The sequence below is a fragment of the Lissotriton vulgaris genome, chromosome 8 (assembly GCF_964263255.1).
Source record: "Lissotriton vulgaris chromosome 8, aLisVul1.2, whole genome shotgun sequence".
Classification (NCBI taxonomy): domain Eukaryota; kingdom Metazoa; phylum Chordata; class Amphibia; order Caudata; family Salamandridae; genus Lissotriton; species Lissotriton vulgaris.
In genome coordinates this window covers 1,185,080,350-1,185,102,599 of record NC_141696.1, presented here as the reverse complement: position 1 = coordinate 1,185,102,599, position 22,250 = coordinate 1,185,080,350, and the positions used below count along the sequence as shown (strand labels likewise).

Genomic DNA, 22,250 nt, shown 5'->3' with positions numbered 1-22,250 from the left:
AGAGAAACACTACAGGATGGGGTGCCTTTGGTTAAGAAACTCATGTCTGTACAGATATCGAGGAGGGAGAGCACAGCATATGGGCGAGGGGTTGGTTCTGGGAGGGTGGAGGGCAGACGGACTGGGAGTGGGGGGTGGGGGGGAGGGGGTGATCACGGCCCCACCAGACCGCCGGGGATGCCTGGTCTCACCCTGGAGATACCCATTAAGGGACCAACTCTCAGCGAAGCCAGGAAGGGTTTCGCAGCGGTCGAAGCGCCTTGGGACCCTCCGGGTAAGTAGTGCGCTATATAAATGCCTATACATACATACATACATACATACATCAACAGTCCGTTCTAATGCCAAGGCCGCAGAGGCATTCTGTTACTGTCACTATATGTGTGATCGTTTTTCAACTTTCTACCTAGCAAACCGTGTTCTGTTTTCTCTGAGTCGTCTTACACAATAGAAAACTGATAAACCTATATGCTGTAATAATACAGTACCGGGTTTTCCTTCCATGGATATATTTTCCCTTATTATCCTTGTGTTGGCTGTTGAAATAGAAAACGTCCCCTACATGGCTCCGAAGAGCGGGCACAGCTGGCTCAAACTCCCTGTAGTGAGTTTGTGTTGGTCTTGGATAATTTTACCTCAGCTGAGACTTGATTGTTCCTCTTAACTACATCTTGTCACAAGCAGCCAAATGTGTAGTGACTGAAGCAGATGGAACTAAACTCCAGTAAGACTTTACCTCCAAAATAAATCCCTTTGTTCCAAATTAAATCTTCACAGTGACCTCGTGAATCAGTAGCCATTTTTATTTCTGCGAGGCCAGCAGGCAGTAGAGGAATGTTTGGGGTAATGCGGAGCAATATATGTCAGCAAAATATTTATATACAAGTAAAATGTATCCTTCTCATTTTATTCACTTCCAAACTAATGCTTGAAATGATGTTAACATTTAGCATGACATATATATAATGTAAAAATCGCATTCCTGTTCCCTCGCGTAGGTATTGAAAGGACAAACATTGAATGACCATGAAAGAGCGCTCATTCAATGAAACTTCACGGGAGTCACTCGAGCAAATGGACCATTGTGATCAATCATTCTTAGCATCAAATAAATTATGATTTTAACTGCACCAGGCATAAACCTGCAAGTGCCCTGTATAAGAAATGACCCTGATGGTCATTTTAAAGTATTGGCATTTTAATGATCATGTTCAGGAGTCAGTACGAGTGACGGTATGTTTTAAAGCAAACATTTATGTGCAGTGCCATATGTATTTTTTAGACTACCATATGTATTTTTTAGACTACTTTTACAGCCTGCTGAACAACACGCACTAGTGCGAGTACTCTTAGATAGCGCAGGCTTTTTAAGGCCCACTCTCTCAAAAAGTATATATATTTGAAATAAAACTGCCTACAGCCGAGTTGTGGCCCCTAGGCTATGTGTACTTTAATCAATCTTTTCTCCTGAGGCTTGCATGCACCCCCATGCTTAATTGTGTCTCAATGTTAATTGCTTAGACTTGCAATGCAACGTAGCTTCAGCCTTAGGTTGTTAATAAATAACGGGTGGCGCCGCACACCCTGCTGTTATGAGCGAATTAATTTTTATCAAATTGCTCAATGTGTCTTTATGAGATAAATTACAGTCTGCAGAGGGTTTGTGACCTCTATTCTATGCGTGTACCCTTCCATTTCCAGTACTTTGCTGCCATTTTGAAATTTTCTTACAGTTCTCTTTGCTCAAATGGGTGTAATTTCTGATATTTATGTTTCTGTTGTTTAATTGCTTGATTTTCCTTGTGAAAAAAAGTGTCACACTTAGCAATCTGAAACCTTGGCCGCTGTGCTCCCTTTATGTCTGGCCTGCTGTTGTTACCTGTACTTCCGGTGCAAGCTGCGCCCCTCCACGTGCACAAACATGAGCTGAACATTGCAGGCATTTCCCTGCAACTGCAGAAATGTAGACATGGCCGCCGGTTGTACAGTGGGGTGTCGGAGAACATTCCATAAAGTATAGAACCCTGTGAATGCTGGTAATTTCTACGTTTTTATTTCTTTATTTGAAATTTTATACCACACGTAGACGACGTTAAAGTACTCTACAGTTATTTCTTTACAAAAAAATGTGAGAAATGATTCCAAATAATAAACATACATATTTACAAAGAAATGTTCAGGATGACGTCAGAGCATTTTGCAATTTGTACATACATATTCTGAGAAATGCATCCAAATCATACAAATCCATGTTAGTAAAGATGTGTTGTCTTATAGTGAACGTTAAGTCGTCAGTTTGTTCTTCACGCTACAATATTTGATTTAAGAATTGCACTGCATATGTGGCAGTGCAGGTGCTGAAGAGAGCTGCAATTAAATGTCACAAATGTAAGTGTTAGTATGGTGGCAGTCTGTGTGTTCTCCTTTGTACTGCCGGTCACCAGTGTATTTAACTGTGTAACCTTGGACCGTGTCATGTATGTGCATATAACTTGCATGATCAAGGTAACTATTAGCGCCAATACTACGTGTCTCTTTGTCCTTTTTCCCCCGTTATCCCTCCCCTCCTCCCCAGGGGTGGGACTCTGAGGGATCGCCCCAGGCGGCACACGCTCTAGCTACGCCCCTGACCGTGCAACATCCATTATTGGATGCCGCGCGTGGGTGGGCGAGGGCAGAGTGGCGCGACCCCGGGCAGGAGCCAGGAGGAGAAGCAAGCAGGCCCCGGTGTTGTGGAGTGTCAGTGTGTTCCAGTCCTGGTGTGTTCTCCGTCGCTGCCTGTCTGGGTGAGTAGTCTGTCCCTTGAGTATCGGTTAGTAATAGTTTGTCAGCCACAGGACTACCTCGGACATCACTGTAAGTCTGAGTTTTTTTTATTAAACCCACCCAGTTCTGTAGCTTGCGTATTTCTATGATTTGTATTCGTTTTTGTAAGTTGCGTGTTTTCTGCTTTTGATTTTATGTTTAATTCTCTATCGGGTCTCGATTTAATATTCTACGCTAATTATCTAAACCGAATTATAGCCCTGGTTTAGTTCTCTGCGCTAATTATCTAAAGTGAATCGTAGTCCTTAGTGAATGAACGCTGCACGTGCCGCTGGACCAGGAAGATGACATCAGAGCCCAGGCCAGCTCCTAGTCAAAACCACTCCGAGGGCGAGTGTTTTCACCCCTGCTATTTTGAGGTTTTGCCGCCTTGATCATTAGGAGTCTGAGAGAGCCTTTCTTTCTCTCTGCGACCGACACTGCCTCTGCGAACAGGTGGCCAGCCTGCAACAATTCAAGGCCACGTAGTCTAGTGCAAAAAATATATATATACTTTTGAAAATGCAGCCATATATTTTTGTTTAGAGTGTTGGCGACATTTTAGGAGTAGACGTTCATGAAAGAGGTTCGTAGCATCCAATGCATGCTTGTTTTGGACCAGACAGGACATTTGCATGCTGCATGTGGGCATACACTGGTGCATGGAGCACAAATGGGAAGCCTGTGTTGGCACGCTGGCATAGACATTGGAAGACTCCCTCCATGTATGCTGTTAAGTGGGCATGTCTTTGTAGGGTCTGGTTGAGGGTAGATAAGGGGGCATTCGGGGTCAGTGTGTGCTGCAGGTACACTTGAGTCCCCGGTGGCATACTGTGGCTGTCTACAGAGCTGGGGGGAGGAGGGTGCGGAGACAGAGAGAGAGAGATGGTGGGCAGCCATTGAGAGAAAGGGGTCTGTGTGTACACCCTGGGAAATATGAGTTGTACATTTGAAGTAATCCGATGTGAACTATCATCTCTGCTAAACCTTCCCAAACCAAGGCCTAACTTGAACCAAGGGGAAGAGACTTCACCTCTGACCCCCCTCCAAATCTTATAGCTACATCCACGTCTTTCTTCAAGTCTGATCCTAAACCCATGTACTTACATCTTAACACATAAATACCTCCCGCCCAACCCCTTCAGCCCAAATCTAAACTCCTAACCATAAATCATTTCAACTAAACCTAAACCCACACACTTAAACAAGGAAAGCAGGTGGGTCTGCGTGTTTGTGTGTGATTAGAGTTCAGTGTGTGTGCGTGTGTGCATCCCATAATGTGTAGAACAGGGGTAGTGTGTGTGGAGGGAGCACAAAGGCATAGTGCGAATGTCAATATAAGTGGTTTGTGTGTGTGTGTGCGTGAGAGATGGGAGAATAAAGGTAAAGGGAGATTGCATGCATGTGTGCTAGCTGCAGGCAACGTGTGTGACAATATCAGGGAAAATACACAATAAAAACCCTCCCAGCAGGTAATAAAACAAGCCAAAAACTTTCTTACACTCTGACCTGTCAGATTAGCCCCTCGGGCACTGCCTGATTGCCCCTTAGGCCAGTCCAACCCTGGGTAGCAGGGAAAGTGTGAACGTGGACAGTGTGGGTGAGGACACACTAGGGCATCGTATATCTGTATAGAGGAGAGTGTAGGTGCGGGCAGACAGGCGTGGCCTACACGTCCCTGCGGGAAGCATGTTCTAGTGTGGCCTCACACGAAGCATGTGTGCATTCAAGGGTAGTGACTGAGTGCATACAGCGAGTGTGTTTGTACAAGGAAAGTGAGTCTGTGCATATATTAAGCGTGGGTGCCTATATGCAATAAAAGTCAGTGTGCACGTGCAGAGTTTGTCTACCTACATTAAAGAGTGTGCTGTGCTTGTGCTTACTGCCATAGTGTGTGGCTGTGTGCAGGCACATAAAGGGAGCTTGGCATGGGCATGATCGTCGTGGTATTGTTTTAACAATCAGCCCAGTCTTATCAGATTGGTGTCAGACCGCACATTTACACATTTAGTTAAGGTTGGTTTGAAACATAGTTCAGCTCTTTGTCGCCCTGACTTCTCTCTATTATCCAGCAATGTTGATAGATGCTGAGCTGTCTTCATTAACATCATTTCACTCTCACCCCTACCTTCTCTCTATCAGCACTCCCTTTAAAATTGAGTTGAATGTCATTATCACACTTCTGTAAAGCCATCTTTGTTCCTTTCTGCCACACTGTATATCAGCAGTCACTGAGTTGGCTTTTAATCATATCGCATTACTTCATTGGGGTTTCTTCTCGTTCACTGTTGGGTTGGCTTTTGATAGTCTTATACCGCCCTCTTTCCCCCCTCTTTTCTCTGGTGTGGTCCATCGGCAGCTGTTGGGTCAGCCTTTGATCGTGTCTTGTGTGGTCCTCCGTGCTCCCACTCTTCTCTGGTGTGGTCCATCGGCAGCTGTTGGGTCAGCCTTTCATCATGTCTTGTGTGGTCCTCCGTGCTCCCACTCTTCTCTGGATTGGTTCATTGACCGCTGTTGGGTAGGGTGTGTTCATTGAAAGACGGTGCAGAGCTCACTGGACTTTAAGGGCAGACACTGTACCCTCATTTTGCACAGTGTTTTTCTGCACATAGCGGCCACCCACATACAGCCACCCACCCATACACAGAGCCACCTACACACACACAGAGCCACCTACACAGACACAGAGCCACCCACACAACCACAGAGCCACCCACACACACACACACACGCAGATCCCCACACACACAGAGAGCCACACACACAGGGAACAGGGGGCAGGAAAGCAAGCACAACGAGGGAACAGGGGGCAGGAAAGCAAGCACAATGAGGAAACAGGGGGCAGGAAAGCAAGCACAACGAGGGGGCCGTATTTTTGGGACAAGGCCACGACAAATGAAGTAGATCACCTATGTTAACTTATCACAATCTCGCCAGCGCAGCGAGGCGCACTAGCACTAGGGTATTATTTGTGGAGTTTCGCCAGATGCATATACCAGTCCTACAGTAATTTAAAATGTGTTTCTTTGCCAGAAAAGTGTGGAGTGCCTCGTTTGCTCCCACCTTAGGTGTGAATATTGTTGATCTGAGATTTTCATGAAAGTCTTATAGTCTGAATTCAGCACCTGAGCGTAATAGGACAGAATGTATGAAGCTCTGTGGTTATACTGAATAAGCAGCTACCTATGTTATGCCATCTATTAATGTTATAACTGCACTTCCACAATTGCTTTATTAACCTTCCTGCTTTCTCAAATTTGCATAAAAATGCACGATTTTTCTTCAAAATTTTCTTGGAGGGGGTTATCCCCCCAAACCCCCCTTTTGGGGTTCGGGCTCGCGCGCTGCGCGCGCTCGCTACAGTGCTGTATGCAAATCATATTGCGCCCCACCACTTTCCAATGTCACCCACCGCCCCTGGGGCTCGGCCTTCTGCAACGCATCTTCGCGGCCTGCCCGTGAACTTGTGTAATGTAACTTGTGCTCATGTAAAGCATTCTAATTCCTTCGTGTCCAGTTTGCACTTGAAAAACTGCAAAAAGAAAAAAAAACAGAAGATCGTTTTCACACAGGAAACATTTTGAATTTCTTTCAAAGAGTTCTCGGATTCCATGATAAATTAAAATTAAGCAATGTGAAGTATACTCATTTGCATAGGATCACACAGTCTGGTGGCCTGGTGCAGCGGAAAAGCTGGGAATTGATCCCAGTTTTCTTGGTAACACATTATGTATTGCCCCTCATAGAAGCAAAGCACAATGCTTAATGCCACAAAGCAAATGATATTTTGTAATTTTTGAAACGCTGTCTTGGTAAACCAGCTTTCTTTGTGCTATTTTAGAATTGTCCTTTATTGGAATAAATTAGTGAATTATAAAGTCATCCCAGGTATGGGAGTGTTGAGAAGAACTGTCAGAGCTGTATAGGGAGCCCAGCATTGCACAAGTGAGTGTGAATGTGTAACCCTGTCTAATCTGTAATAGTAGAGCTGTATGGAGTCCCATGGATGGAGGTGCCATTCTCAACCTCGCATGGGTTCACATGTAGTCAGAGACTAGCATTTAGGTTCCAGCCTTAAGTGTCTTGAGATGCACTAAGAGAACAATGGGGGGTTCCATACTCCCAAACCTAAATGTGTTACTTTGAGTTCATAGAGGAGTGTGGTGTCCCCAAAACAGGCAGAGCAGAAATACTTTGTCAAAGCAGTAGGGTGGTCTTGAGGCTAAGGATGATGAGCTACCTAGCTGTGTGCCTGTCCCTATTTTTGATCGATTGAGATGCATCTGCAGAGCAAGAAGATGGTGTCAACAACTGATGGTTTTAGGTGTCTGGTTTCACATGCCTGGGCAGGGCAGTATGGAGGGACCAGTCGTGGATGGATTACTGTCATCTATGAGAGCAGTGAGTAGGCCCCATCATTCAAGGGAGCTCAGATACACAGGTAACACAATATAATAAATATGCAATTGCATTAAGGTGCTCTGTCAACCCAGGGCTGTGGGTAAATGGTCTCAGGTGCATTCACTGCTGTAGCACTGTTGTGTTTCATCCTAGCCTCAAGTGGCACAACGTGTACTTTTAGACAAGTACAGTGATCAGTGCCTGAGCTAATACTAAGGTGAAGTGGCATAGTAGTTTGTGGGATCAGCCCAAGATGGGGTAACGGGTTGAATGACAGACCACTGACCAAGTTCATGACAAGGACAAATGAGATAGTAATTGTAAGAAACTTGGTTGTTGGTTAACTTGGGTGTGAGCCCTGATGAAGCAGCAACCACCATCCTAGTCAGGGTAAGGCACAATCAACCCCAAATTAACCTGTGCTCACCCCCTTACCAGCTTGGCATAGCACAGTCAGACTTAACTCAGAGTCAATGTGTAAAGTATTCCGAAATGAGGTGAGGCTGCAGTGCGAGGTCCTGTTGCATCATATTCGAGTATCCCATCGATGGGGCTTGTGATGTGAAGTCCGGCGTTGAGGATGCAGTGCACAGCTAGTGATGCATCGGAGCTGCGAGGCTGCGATGCAGAGTCCGTCGTCAAGGCTCCCGTCAATGAGACATACAAGGGCCAGGACCATAGACGCGCTGTGCCATCGGGCAATGCATCAGTTCCAAGGACTGCGGAGACGATGCAGGTCTTTGCGAAAGGTCTAATCCGTCAGTAGTGGCGATGCAGCAGTTCTGTTCAGGGATGCGCTGCTCAGCAGAGGAGATCCCTCAGTTCTGTTCGGGGATGCGCCGCTCAGCAGAGAAAACGCATCAGTTCCGCTAGCAAAGACCTTAGGCCCACTTCCTAGGGTCCATGACTAGGGTGGCACCATTTGGAAAGATAAATTCAGAGGTGGCAGAGTAAAGGTGCAAGGTTATTGGAATCTGATGCTTCAGCTCAGGAGTCCAGCCAACTAGCCCTTGGAGTCACTCTGGGTTCTGGGTTCAAGAGATGCAGGCCCAGTCCTTCTCACCCAGGCAACAGTGCAGCAGGTCCGCGCAGCAGGGCAGTAGTTCCTTCAGAGCAGCAGTGCAGCAGAGTGGCAGTCCTTTCAGCAGCACAGCAGTCCTTCTTCCTGGCAGAGTATCCACAGGTCCAGAATAATACTGGAGAGTTAGTGTCTAAGGACCACTTTTTAGGTCTCACTGAGCAAGTGCATGCGCAGCACGGCGACACATTCAGTGTGTGGGCTTCTAAAAGTCCTACCACACTCTTTTGGCAGGCATAGAGCGTGCGGTTAAGCTCACTTTGACGAGCACAGGCGCCATATGGCTTTCCTCTCTCCTCATGGTGCGCACACATCGCATACCACTCGCTAGCCTGATTTTCCCGTTGCATGCATTTCTCGCAGCACCCTTTCCTTTCAGTCTGCCCCTGCCCCACCACAGAGCGCGATCACTTTTGCTTTCACGGCCGCGTTGCTTTCACAGCCGCACGGCCAATGCTTGTTAAAAGGTTGTTGTTGAGTACATGACAAGACCCCACCCGTCCTAACACACAATTATGTTTCACGAAATCTATTGATCTGTCTTCCAACCTCCTTCTCTGCTCGCCGCTATTCACAATTAACATTATATTAAAATCATAATCTTTGAGCCAAATAAATTCCTATGCAAAACATGAGTATGGCCATAGCTGCCCGAGTTATCGTAGTATGCACATCAGTTCATATTCTTTACACTTTTCGGTTCTTGTCATTATAGAAATGAACCAAAAACGATAAAAAGTGCCTTGCCTCATAGTGAGGTTCGCTATAATGTTCCTTATACATTATCAACAAAACAGTGCTCAAATACTCTTGCACAAATTGATCGATTTATTTTTTATTTTTACCAAAACGTATGTTTTCAATAATAAGAGTCTCAGGTTTGCTCCAGTGTAGGACACCGTCCATAGAATACTATGCGTGGCAGTGACTTTGAGGAATATGTCAATCTGCATTTATATTTATGTAGCATAAATAAAGTGCTAGATCTGCAAAATTCCGCCAGGCACTTAAATTTAACGTATAACTTTTTTTGCATTGAATGTACTGAAATAGAATATCGAGGTGCTTAATATTGTTTTTCTTTAAATATAGTGTATGAATTATTAAACTGTACCCTCTGCATAAACACGTGCAAATCGTACATTGTAAAAATATTTAAGTTTTAATCAAACTGTTTTCACCGACTCACATTGCAGATTTTTGTTGTTGGTAAAAAAGACACAGGCTTTGCAGCACTATAAAAAACGCAGTTATCTTTTGGCACTGTTTGCAAACAACTCTGCCGGGGAATCATATATGTCAGGCAAATGCTTAATATATGGGCTGAGGAGTCTATGCTATTACAACTGACCAATACTTGTGCCACTAACAACATATTTTAACTGTGGGACCTATTTATGGCTATAGAAATTATTTCACAAAGAAGCACCGCAGTTGAAATACAATCTCATACTGAACCAACTTCTCGTACCATCATAAAATAGGATCAGACAGGGCACCATTTCCATATTTCTTAAAAGCACATGACCCATATTAAGAATTTAGGAGCTTATTTACAAGCCTCTTCTGCCACCTTTGCGTCACTTTTCCCATGTTAAAAATGAAGCAAATGTGGCGCAAAGGGCTTATTAATCTGCCCCATACTATTTTGGAGTGAAGCAGAAGCATTATTGAATATTTTGGGAGTTAAAATATTTGCGCAAATTGTCATGCTCAGTTGTTCCATGTCTGTAAGGTGCCAGTCTGTCATAGCACCCTTTTACAGCGCCACAGAAACGTCGGAATCCAAGGAAAAGCACTGGAATGGATCACCTCGTTCCTCACCGGAAGAACACAGAGAGTCCGCCTCCCACCATTCAAGTCGGAGGCCACTGAAGTCATTTGCGGCGTGCCACAAGGATCGTCACTCAGCCCCACCCTCTTCAACATATACATGAGCCCCCTTGCGACCATCGCTCACCAACACAACCTCAACATCATCTCCTACGCTGATGACACTCAACTGATCCTCTCACTCACCAAAGACCCTAACACCGCCAAAACCAACTTACACGAAGGAATGAAAGAAGTAGCCGAGTGGATGAAGCACAGCCGTCTGAAACTGAACTCAGACAAAACTGAAGTCCTCATCTTAGGCACCTCCCCCTCCGCCTGGGATGACTCTTGGTGGCCAGAGGCCCTTGGAAAAGCACCCACCCCGGTGGACCACGCACGGAACCTGGGCGTCATCCTGGACTCCTCACTCTCGATGACCAGACAAGTCAACGCCGTTTCATCATCTTGCTTCAACATTCTTTGCATGCTCAAATAAACATTTCGCTGGATCCCCACCGAAACTAGAAAAATGGTCACCCACGCACTGGTCACAAGCCGCCTGGACTACGGAAACACCCTATACGCCGGTACCACCGCAAAACTCCAGAAAAAACTCCAACGCATCCAGAACGCTTCAGCCAGGCTCATACTAGACATCCCGCGTAAAGAACACATCTCCGGTCACCTGAAAAACCTCCACTGGCTCCCCGTAAATAAGAGGATTACTTTCCGCCTCCTAACCCACGCACACAAAGCACTTTACGAACTTGGACCCGAATGCCTCAACACACGACTGTCCTTCTACACCCCCTCCCGCCAGCTACGATCCTCCAACCAAGCCCTTGCCACTGTACCTCGCATCAACAAAAGCACCATGGGAGGTAGATCCTTCTCCTTCCTGGCAGCTAAAACCTGGAACTCACTTCCCACTCACCTTCGCCTTACTCAGAACCACCTAGCATTCAGAAAGCAACTTAAAACTTGGATATTCGACAAGTAATTCCCCACCCTTCTTCAAGCGCCTTGAGACCCTATGGGTATGTAGCGCGCTATATAAATCTCTTGACTTGACTTGACTTGTTCTCCACTCGTAGACTCACTCTTTTGCACATAATGCTCTGTCCACAGCGTCTCGGGAAGCCATTTTCTCCACTAGAACTTCTGCCAGCCTCGCTTCTGCTGATTGGGTCACCTAGGCACCTGCCTCCCAGGATGGTGCGCTGGCTTCACTGTAGTAACGCACCATTGCATGATCATTTCCTCTTAGGGGATCTATGTGCATTAAAATGTTTGGGAACTGGGATGCTGTGCGCAATGGGGTAGGGGTGAGGAGCATGGGAGCACAGTCAAAGACATGACAAAAAAAGCATTGGCATAGCCAATAGGTCTTGCCTTTGAAACGTAATAAGTGTTTAGCCATGCAACACTTGATGTTGTTGCACCAAGCATATTGTGCTGGATAACTAAACACTTATAAGGTCCCAAAGGCGAGACCTACTGGCTATGCCAATGCTTGTTTTACCCTGCTGCCCTGGCTCTGGAAGGTGGAAGAAGCTTCTAGAAAGTGGCTGTGAAGTGCACAGATGCTCTGCCTTCTCTTCTTTGGAAGGTGACTAAAGTGACAATGTAAGGTTGTTAGGCCCTAGAGGTGACATATGTATTAAGAAGGAAGGGTTGAGGCTGGCCAACATGTATTTTGCCAGGTCGAAAAAGCAGTTTACACTGAACACACAGGCTCCGCAATGGCAGGCCAGAGGTATGTTTAAAGGTCTACTCAAGTGGATGGCACAACCAGCGCTGCATTTAATTTACAGGCCCTGGGTACATATAGTACCACTTTACTGGGGGTTTATAAGTACATTAAATATGGCAATTGGGTATAAGCAAATATTACCATGTTTAAAGGAGGAGCATGTGCAATTTAGCATGGTCAGCAGTGGTAAAGTGCTCAGAACCCTAACACAAGCAAAAACAAGGTCAGAAAAATGGAGACGGGATGACAACATTTTGGGGGAATCACTTTAAGGCTGACAGATCTAACAGTAATTCTATTCGAGATTACTAAATTGGTCAAAAAGAGACTGCATTTTAAAACTTTTTATAGGATTAAGGCATATGCTGTAGAAATCTGTGTATGCCCTGCATTAAAAAGCCCTATAAATTAACCAAGGAAGCAATTGGCTTATTTTGAATGGGTGGAAAGCATTTAAAAAATATGTCTGGAATGTTTTTGCCAAGGAAGCTCCTTTAAAAGACAGCATTGATAAGGTAACACTTTAAAATGTTTTCATCTATTAACACCTACGTATTACTCGTCCTTGTTAGAAAATAAGTGAAATAACTGTTTATAAAGTTAGGACAGTCAAATTAAGAACTGGTAACTTAGATATTGAGTTTGATCAAGTCCTACTTTCTTGGCCCTTGCATCAACTTTTTTAGGGAGGATGATTGTGTAACCACCTCAATTCATGCTGTGGGCACAATTTCCAGGCCTGGACTTTTGTCTTTCAGTCTAATGCATTGCAGTCTTAGTTTGTTACAATTGAACCAATTAGATTAGGACACCTGAGAGCAATTATTTGTAGGCAAAACATTGAGCACCAGAAATACTGTTGATGAGGACCTAAAGAGAAGCGCTCACCCTAGAGAACCCTCCTTAGTGTTTTCATGTGGACATCCGGAATGACTGCCTGCAGTGATAACCTGGGCACTACCCCATGAGACCACTTGATGTGCTTGGAAGTACCCCGGCAATACCTGTAGACATCTTTATCAAAGACTAGTAGGATTTAATCATAGGGTTTCAAATCTGCTGAAAGAAAGTGCGGTGCGACTGGTCCTATGCAATATGTAGTATTCCAGTTCGTGTATCACTTGACGTTCGGCTTTCTTCGGAACTCCTCGGGCACCATTGGCTCTGCGGTCCTTAGGGCTGGCTCGTCACATCTCTAGCCTGGAGTCCGCCGCTCATTGAAGAAATGACTTGAACCATGCTGCTTTCTGAAACAAGTCGGCCTGGAGAGGAGAACAGCCTCTGAGACGCGGGAGGGCACGAGCGTGACGCCGTGAGCGTGCACGTTGGCGTTCCCTGCGGCTCGTGCCAGTGGCGTCGCCTGCAAAGCGCGTCTTAGAAGTGCGTTCACAGACCGGTGTCTGCTCGTGCACCGGCCTGTACCACTTGGGAGGATCAACACAACGACAATAAGGCTCGCTAGTGGCAGCGCTTCGCTCTGCAATCCCAGGCTAGCCCTAAAAAATTAAATGAATGAAGATAGAAAAGGAAGGAAGGCAGGTAGAAAGGAAGGAAGAAGGGCAAATAGGGAAGGCAGGCATAAAAAAAAGAAGGAATGAAGGAAAAAAAGGAAAGAAGGGAAAAATGGCAGGAAAAAAGGGAAAATTGGAAAATATGAAAGCAAACATGGACAGAAGAAGAAAATAAGGCAAAACCGAAGGGAGGATAAAAGAAAGGACAGAAAAAAGGAAAGAAGGTAAAAATGCTAGAAAGGATAGAAAGTAGAAAGAAAAAAAGGCAAAAAATAAAGAAGGCAAAAAATAAAGAACAAAAGAAAAAAGAAGAGCATGCAAAAAAGGAAGAAGGAAAGAAAACAGCAAGAAAGAAAGAAGAAGGAAAGAAGACAAGAAAGAAAAAAGGAATCAAAAATAAAAGAGTGAAAGAAAAAGGGAATATTGAAAGGAAAGGGAAAGAAGGTAAAAAAAACAAGGAAAGGAGGCCAACATTAAAGAAAGAAGGAAAGAGAGAAGGAAGGGAAGAAAAAGGAAAGTAGGCAAAACAGAAAGAAGGGAAGAAAGATGGAATAAGAAAAGAAATAAGGAAAGAAGGCAAACAAGAAAGAAAGAAGCCTTAATACAAAGAAACAAGGAAAGTAGGTAGAAGGCAAATGAAAAAGGGAAATAATAAAAAGAAGGAGGGAAGGGAGGGAGGGAAGAAATAAAGAAAGAGTAAAGAATGCAAATAGAAAGAAACAAGGAAGGAAAATGGAAAAGGAGGCAAAAAAAAGGCGGCCAGAAATTCGGGAGGAAGGAAAGAAAAGAGGTAAGAAGGCATGAAAAAAGAAAAGAAAACAATGAAAGAAGGCATAAAAGAAAGAAATTGGGAAGGGAGAAAAAAGATGGAAAGAAAAAAGGAAAGAAGGTAAAACAAAGTAAGAAAAGACAGAAGGGCAGCTGGGAAGAAAGAATGAAAGAAGGCAAAAAAGACAGAAGGAAAGAAGATAAAAAACAAAGAAAGATAGGAAAAATGAAGACTAGAAAGAAAGAAGGAAGGAAGGCAAAAAAAGAACAAGGAAAAGAAATGAGATTAAAAAAGAAGGAAAGAAAAATGAAGGAAAATAGGAAAGAAGACAAAAAAGAAAAGAAGATGGAAAGAAGAAAAAAGAAAGCAAGAATGAAAGAAAGAAGGAACAAATGAAGGAATAAGGAAGGAACGGAAAAATGAAATAAGCAGAAAAGAAAGAACAAAAGAAAGAAGATAAGAAAAAGCAAACAGAAAGAAAGAAAAGAAAAGAAAAACGGAATAAAGTCAATAAAGAAAAGGAAGGCAAGAATGAAAGAAGGAAAGAAAGAAATGAGTGCAAGTGCGTCAGAATGCAAAGGAGAAAGAAGATTGGATAGGTTCGGGTAGCTGTGAATAACATTCAATGTGAAAATCTGCTCTTTTATGACCAATAAAGTTATTGAACAAAAAAATGGAGAGCGCTGTGTTTTGCCTCCCGTGGCGTGAGGAAGGATGCATATAATAGCACTGCTCCGCCGTTGCAGCCTATGGCAAGCTGCAGCTTGCTCATGTAGGAAGTGCTCCCTTCAGCACTGAGGGAGGAGGAGGTCGGGGGGTCATTATGAGCAGAGCTTCTTATAGCAGCGAGCAGCGCGAGGATCCTGAGCAATGTAAGGACGTCAGCTCCAGCCGAGGCGGAAGTAACCGGCGGTGCTGGCAGCGGGTACCCTGCAATCGATCCGTCGAAGGCTGCACGCGAGTGTGCGCGTGTGAAGGTCACGTTTAGGCGGATGACGAAACCCGAAGCTTCATTCATTCGCGCACTCTTCACGCACTTGGCCTTGAACTGACTTCCCGACCGGAGGAGGAGCTACATCGATGCTTAAAACGTGGTAATGTTTTTATTTACCTCCTAGATATCCCTTCTTCAGCTCGGGGCTTATGATTTGGAATCTGTAACTTAAACAAAAACTGCTTATAGTTTAAAGGTGTGTTTTCTTTTTGCCTGACATTCTGTCAAGCGACAACCCCTTCCTCCCCCCTCACCCCCTACTACCAAGCCTGGCTATGTTCAGCTATTGGATGAAGGGTGCCCGGGTTGTCTGGGGGCCTCCTCCACGTATTATAAGCAAACACCTCTCAGTGTCGCTGGCATGACTACACAGGTCCCCCTTCAATGTGGCGAGCGGCTAATCCTGGCTGATGTAACCGCTTATCCAAGAGGGAGGGGTCTCTTCACCCAGCACAGCAGCCCCAGCGCATATTTTGAATGCCTCTCACAGTTGTCATATTTCATATTTGCCCCTTCCGTGCAGAGCAAAATGTTCTCTTCCCTTTCCAGTTTTGAACCATGTGCCTATTTAAAAACATTACCTATGCAGCAACATATTTAAATAAAAAAGGGCGAGCATTGTGTTGTATTTATATTTATTCAGTGATTCATAGAACTGACTGGCGGGCTGTAGTTGGCTGGGAGGGTGTTAGATTTTTTGGGTAGCCTATGTGAGACATGCTTTGCGTAATGCATGATGTCTAGAGTTGTGCTCGTATCCTGTCATCTGCCGCTGTGCTTAAGTGTAGATTGGAATGAGGACGCTTTGGCTTTATATTAACTTTATATATTGGAAAGTGCATCAGCCGGGTCTGGTAGCTCATTAGAATAATGCATCCACTACGGGGGTCTGTGCTTGACATCATGGTCACATGTTTGAATCATTATGATTGAACTCAGCCTTTCATCTTCTGAAGGTGATAACATGAGTACCGTTTGGGTAAAAATGAACATCTGTAATTTTATTGCCAGGGTACCCTTTTGTGTGAGTTTGCCTTTTGCAAGTAAACCTGTTGTGTGAGTTTCAAGATTGGCTTTACTGTTGTGCATGCTATGCGGGTTGACTGACCGAGGGTGTAAATGTAGCTCACAAATTCTTGGATAAGATCACTAGGCACTCATGACCTAAGCTGCGTCGAAAAAGATGTGCCTCAGCAGGGGTTTGAAGGCAGATGAAGTGAAGTGAGAGATACTTGCGATAATATCTGCCATCCTCGTTGGGGGAATATCTCGGGTTCTTGGGTGGGCATGGTCTTAATTCCTTTGATGGTGATGGAGACCTGGTGTGGCAATGCCAACAGACTGACTTGAACAATGACAGGAGTTTGACATCTTTGAAATATTGTAGAAATGGCAGGGCATTATTAAAGTTAATAGCTGCCATTTCTGCAATATATGTAACTGCGATGAAAGGACATTTTTACCTTCCCCCCATCCCAACAGTGCAGAGGTATTTTAAAGGACTCTCCTAGACTGGGACCATCGAATTTTCGGCCACAACAGCCCCCAACATGTCAAAGTTGTGCGCGTTCCTTACTAAAGAAATGCTGTCCGAACTAGACATTTCCATTAAGAAGCATTTGACTGACTGGGTGAACCTTTAGGCTACCATTCCTATGGCCACGGTAATTAAAAAACATAAATAAAATAAAAATCCACTAATGTGGCTTTGTTACTAGTGATGTTTTTAAATAACAAGCTCTTCAGTGAAGCCATCAATTTTATTTTTATTAATTGTGAAGGAGGCAGACATAAATGGCAACCTAACGAAGCACCCAAAACACAGACAGCTACAGTCTTACTTAATACATTGTAACATCAACTTTAACAGGCATTTGCAACGCAAAACTGTAATTTGCATATCTAGCCTTTCAGAGGTGCTATGAGTTCTACCATTATTTTTTTATGAAGGGAAAAAGAATAAATAAAGGCCCAGCCAAACACTTAGGTAGCTACAATGTTACAATGCCACCTACACACTTTATGACAGCAACTTTAGCAATCACTGGGAAAGTCAATAGGTCTTGCCCTTGGGACCTTATAAGTGTTTAGCCAGAGCTAATAGCTTTGCTAATGTGTTTAAGCTTTGTTGTAGAGCAGTGTGGCTTGTGTGCAGCATGTTACAAAGTTATAAAAAAAAATTGTTATAAGAATTGTTGTTACTTTATCTATAATTAAAATACGATTATGTACAACTGAATGACCTTATTAAACAAAGACTATAAAAATGTGTAGTTATTTTTGGGAGGAATGTTGGTAACTTTTGCTTGCCTGATCTCAATGTTTCATATAGGTTTTTTGGGGGGTGGGTCGGGATATAAAAAACAACAGGAGGGTAGAGGTTGGGAAATAGTACTTGAATTATAATTTGAGTAGCGGACGGTTATAAGGGAAGAATTAACAGATGCCAGAATTTGAGTGTACTATTGACCTATAGCAATGATTGAAGAATGGAATAGACAATTAAATAACTTAGTACTTAAGGTAATTTTGTCTTCTACCTTGTGCCTTTAAAATGTCATGATATGTAATGTTAATACATAAACTGGACAACAACAGAACCCTCGCATCACGATGTTCTAGGAACAGCCCCTTTGTGCTTCAGATGCTCCTCCTGCTACTTTTAAAAATGTCTCTGTAAATTATTCCTCCGCGCCTGAGAGGTTGACTGAGCTTGACCAGGTCTGTATACAGCACACTAGGAGTTTGAGTGTGAGGAGCTGGGGGCACCACTGTGTACAGAGTGTGGGTATCTAGGGGTACACTGACCGGATGAGGTGGTATGAGAAGCATGGAAGGACAGGCACTGTGGACTGGGTGGTTTGGGAGCGGGAGTCTCACGCTTGGACTCATGGTGCGGAGAGCTCGCACTCCCGTGATCTGTGGGTGACTTGAGTCTCCGAAGCCATGTGAGGATTGTAGCCCAGGACCCCAGGAGATGATGCACCTCAGCCTGCTTCATGCTGCACCGTGCCCTCACGTGGAGAAGTGTGGCTCAGGGGTTAGAGGCGGCAGACCCGGAAGCTGAGATCGGCCCTGGACCAGGGTTCAATTCCCCGCCTCGGCGGGTCTTGGGCTAAAAAATTCCACAGACTCGATAATTCTCGCTCCGGTGCCTTCTCAACTCACAGGTTCACACTCTGCGACTCTGGGCAATAGCTTGCTTAATCTCCACAACGGCCCCTCGCGGCAGGATGCCTGGCTTTCACCTTGTGGATACCCTGCCGGGGTTATCTCACAGGGGAATACCAGGACGGGTTCCCTAAGCAAGTGCTTAGATACCGACCTCGGTCAGTGATTTGCGCTATATAAATACATGTACATTTACATTTACACCGCCAGGTGGTAGCAGACCTGCATCAAGTACCACCTATGATCCTTTAGTGACAGTGCCAGTCTGTGTCTCCGGAGAGGGACCCGGGCTTTTAGAAAGTAGTCGTCCCAGTCTTTTTTATTTTAACAGAACATCTGTGTCCAGTTGTGCTTAGCGAAAGAACTTTGGTACCTATTAGTGCAAACCCCTGAGTGTGTGTCTCTGTGAGCCTATACCAGCCAGTGTATGTGTTTATCTTGTGTGTGAGTGTGCATATATGAGACGTTTATAGGTGTATAGGTTTATAGGTGTATGTTGGAGAGTGTATATGTGGCTATTACATGAGAATGAAATGCAGCTTCCCCTGTGCCTGACGCGTTTCAGGTTTCCCCTTTCTCAAAGGCTGCCGGGAAGATCGTGCGAGGCGGGTAGGCACTTCCCCAATTTATTTCTTAGTCACGCCTCTGATTCAGCGAAATACTGGAATTGTGGGAAATGTAGTGTCCGCTTATTCCTCCTTCATTATGGTGCACTTATCACTGCGATCAATTGAGGCCCAGAATGAGCCCCCGCAAAAGTGTCCATCCTCATCCCATGCCACTGTTCCACATTGAGGGGAAGCTGCATTTCATTCTCGCAATAAGGAGACATCCATACCCGACAATAAAGGCTGGTAACCTTTCCATCTGTGTCGTGTGCAACTCATTGTGGGATACCATCGTGTTTTGAATATATATATATATATATATAATGTATGCTGCTTCTAAGTGCGCACATGTATATTGATGTGTTTCGGTGTGCCTAAGGGCAGCTTCAGACCCAGTGCTGTAGCACACATAAACCAAAGTTAAAGCCAGGAGCATAGCTTCTAGGCGCCTTACATCTTGCACCGACACATACTCTAGCCATCCCGATGGAAGTGGGGGGACGAGCACTACCCCATCGCAGATCTACCTCTATTTGAGCCAGTAGCAGCGCCATGGCCACCAACCTGCAGTCGCACTGCGTGGCACCTCCATGGTATAGCCGAATAATGCCATTAGTAAACAAGGGGCAAGTTCTGCACCCGTCATAGCTGAGATATGTTCGAACACCGTTGCCCAGTAAGCGTGTACTACTGAGCCGCCCCAGGCAAGGTGTGCAGAGTCAGCTCCTGTATCCTGACACTTAACACAGGCATCAGGTCTGGTATGGTCAACCTTAGCTATATCTGATGGGGATAGATAATATCGATGTAGAAATTTAAGATGTAGCACTTTCCGGTGTTGACTGATAGAAATGGGCTGCGTCAGTGTGCAGCAGTATGCCCATATTTTGTCAGTGATTTTCCGAGTTCTGTCACCCAAACCTCATGCTTGCTAATGGTAGTGCCGGATTTTAGTTTGAGACAGGATCTATATAGTCCAGAAATCCTGCGTCCTCCCTCAGTAGTTGTGATTGTCCGAGTCAGTGGGGCAAAATCGTCAGGAGGGAGGGGATAGGAATGGAGGAGCGATCTTAACATGTTGTGCAGTCTCCTGAAGATAAATTTGTCCATGTATGGAATATCCCTATCCCATGGTCCAACCAAAAGGGGTGTAACATGCCAATCAGGGAACAAGTCCCTCATAGTGCGGAGGTCCTATCTATGAAGGGTGCCTTGGACTAGTTTCTCTCCAGAGAGTGAAAACCAAGGGTTGCCATACATCAGGATGACGTTAGAATAGAGGGGGCCACCCCCCAATGTGTGGTGCATACGGCGCCATGGCCAAGAGGTAGTGGACACCGTTTATATGTCTGTATCATCGAGTGGGATTCCCTTGGGTAGGATATGGGTGTGTGTGATTCCATCGAGAATCTCTCTTTCGGGTGCGTAGATTGGGTATTCGAGCGCCAGGATGGTACCAACGGTATGTGTAATGGCCTTGACCTGCTAGATATTTATAAGTGTAGGTCACGGACACCTAGGCCCCTGCGCTCGCGGGGGCGGGGGTTGTAAATGTATCCCAATGAATACGGGGCCGGGTTCCAGCCCATATTATTCGCAAAATGGTTCCCCTCAGTAAATTGAAATAGTGCTGTGTTAAGGGAATAGGGATGTTAGTTAAGAGGTTTAGTAAGCGAGGCAGGATGACCATTTTTAGGTCGAGTAATGGAATATTGAGTGGAAGCTCCGCCCACTCTCCACCCATGTTTTTAATTGGCTTGTGTCATTGTCTTTCGTAAATGCTGCCTTCTGATTGATTATGGGGCTTGTTAGTCCCTCCTTATTATGGCCATGTCGTCATTTGTACCCTCCCATGGCTACTAGCCCCTTTACTTCGAGTGTTACACGGTACGGTACGTGTTATTTAGACTGTGAGCACTACTTTGTCCGTGCCTTCTCGCCACCCTCTCCCGCCCGCACTCCCGTTGTTCGTGCTCCCCCCCCTCCTGTTGTCCGTGATGCAATGCAATAGGTTTTGTGTAAATGCAAGTCCTATTGCATTGCAAATGCTTGTTATATATTTCACTTTATGCATTTTAAAGGCTTTTGAAACAGGTCTTCAGCTGCAAACAGAATTAGTTGCAGACCATCTTGGAATAATGCACAGAGCAGAAAGTGAAATGTATGTGGCTCTTTAAAAAAATTAAATTAGGTAACCCGCTGCCGAGACGAAACCAGAGCGTTAATGGCAACATCAAGTGCCTAAGCCGCGTAACTTTAATGTGTTTTATCCAACATAAATTGGGGACCCTGCGGGCCTCTGATTGGTCAACGGCCGCACCCTGAATAATAAGGCTGTAGTCACAGCAACATCCCTACTGGTCCACTTCTTTTAATTTCCATTCTGCGGGGTCGGAGGGACATTCTTTTCATAAACCATTGTGCGTGCACCTGCCCTTTTCTATTTTCTTCACTCTGGAACTATTCAGCCTTCCAGATATTTTGTTTGTTTTGATGTTTTTAGCATATTTTTGATGTGTAAGCTTAGGGTTTCATGGTGCCTCAAATGCCAAAATAAATTCCCCTGTATTAACTTGGCTGGGAATATGGAAATATGCCACAGGCCTAGCAGGTAAATATATGACGTGAGCCAGGTAAGGGAATGAGAAGCCTGAAACAAAAAGAGCTGGGGTAATATGTTTGCACTGGTGCTCAGGCATGAGACAAGTATTATAATATGGAGGCTGTAAACACAGCGGATTATGTTTGCATGCGACCTCTCTTTAGAGATCAGTTTTCACAAATAGTCCAGTGTGTGGAAGTGGCTGCCCTGCAGCGAAAAAAGTACTATATCCTGGAGTTCTAAAAAAATACCAAGGCAGGCAAGCGGTAAATTTCGCACAGCAATTAAACAAATATATGTTGTTGTTGTGGAATCTAAATTAACCCCTTCCATGCTGCAGTCGGCCATTGGCCGACGGCAACGCTACCTTGCTGGTGCTGCCATCGGCCAATGGCCGACGCGGCCCCGCCCGTTTTGCAGAAGTGCTGCACTTCCGCAAAATTGGGGGCGCAGTAAACCTGTTAATTTCCGCAATAAACAATGTTTTGGTGTTTTCTTGGTAAACTATAAATGTGCAGCTCTGAGGAGAAAGTAGAAACAGTTAGGAAGCATAGGTGAATTTGGCTGCCATGATGGATGTCAGAGCATTATCAAAGGGTGGAAGCTTTGCCAGGTGCTCTCATCACAGTTAACTTCCCATTCAAAGTGGCCCCATTGACAGTAACAGACTGCCTGTAAGACCAGTCCAACACTGCTCATACTTAACCATGTAAAATAGGAGTCACAGGTTAATGTGCATCAAA

The 22,250-nt window shown here is 44.8% G+C and overlaps 1 protein-coding gene across 2 annotated transcripts in view; it reads left to right on the top strand.

The window, feature by feature from the left end:
* LOC147698473 (mitochondrial ornithine transporter 1-like) overlaps positions 1-22,250 on the top strand; it is a 161,445-nt gene that overhangs the window by 36,905 nt on the left and 102,290 nt on the right. The window contains exon 1 of one of the 2 annotated variants that reach the window (XM_086935052.1): positions 14,818-15,226. The exons of the other annotated variant lie outside the window; for it this stretch is intronic. The gene's annotated coding sequence lies outside the window, so the exon portion shown is untranslated. Of the gene's footprint in view, positions 1-14,817; positions 15,227-22,250 lie in introns of those variants that run through there. 2 annotated transcript variants of the gene reach the window in all.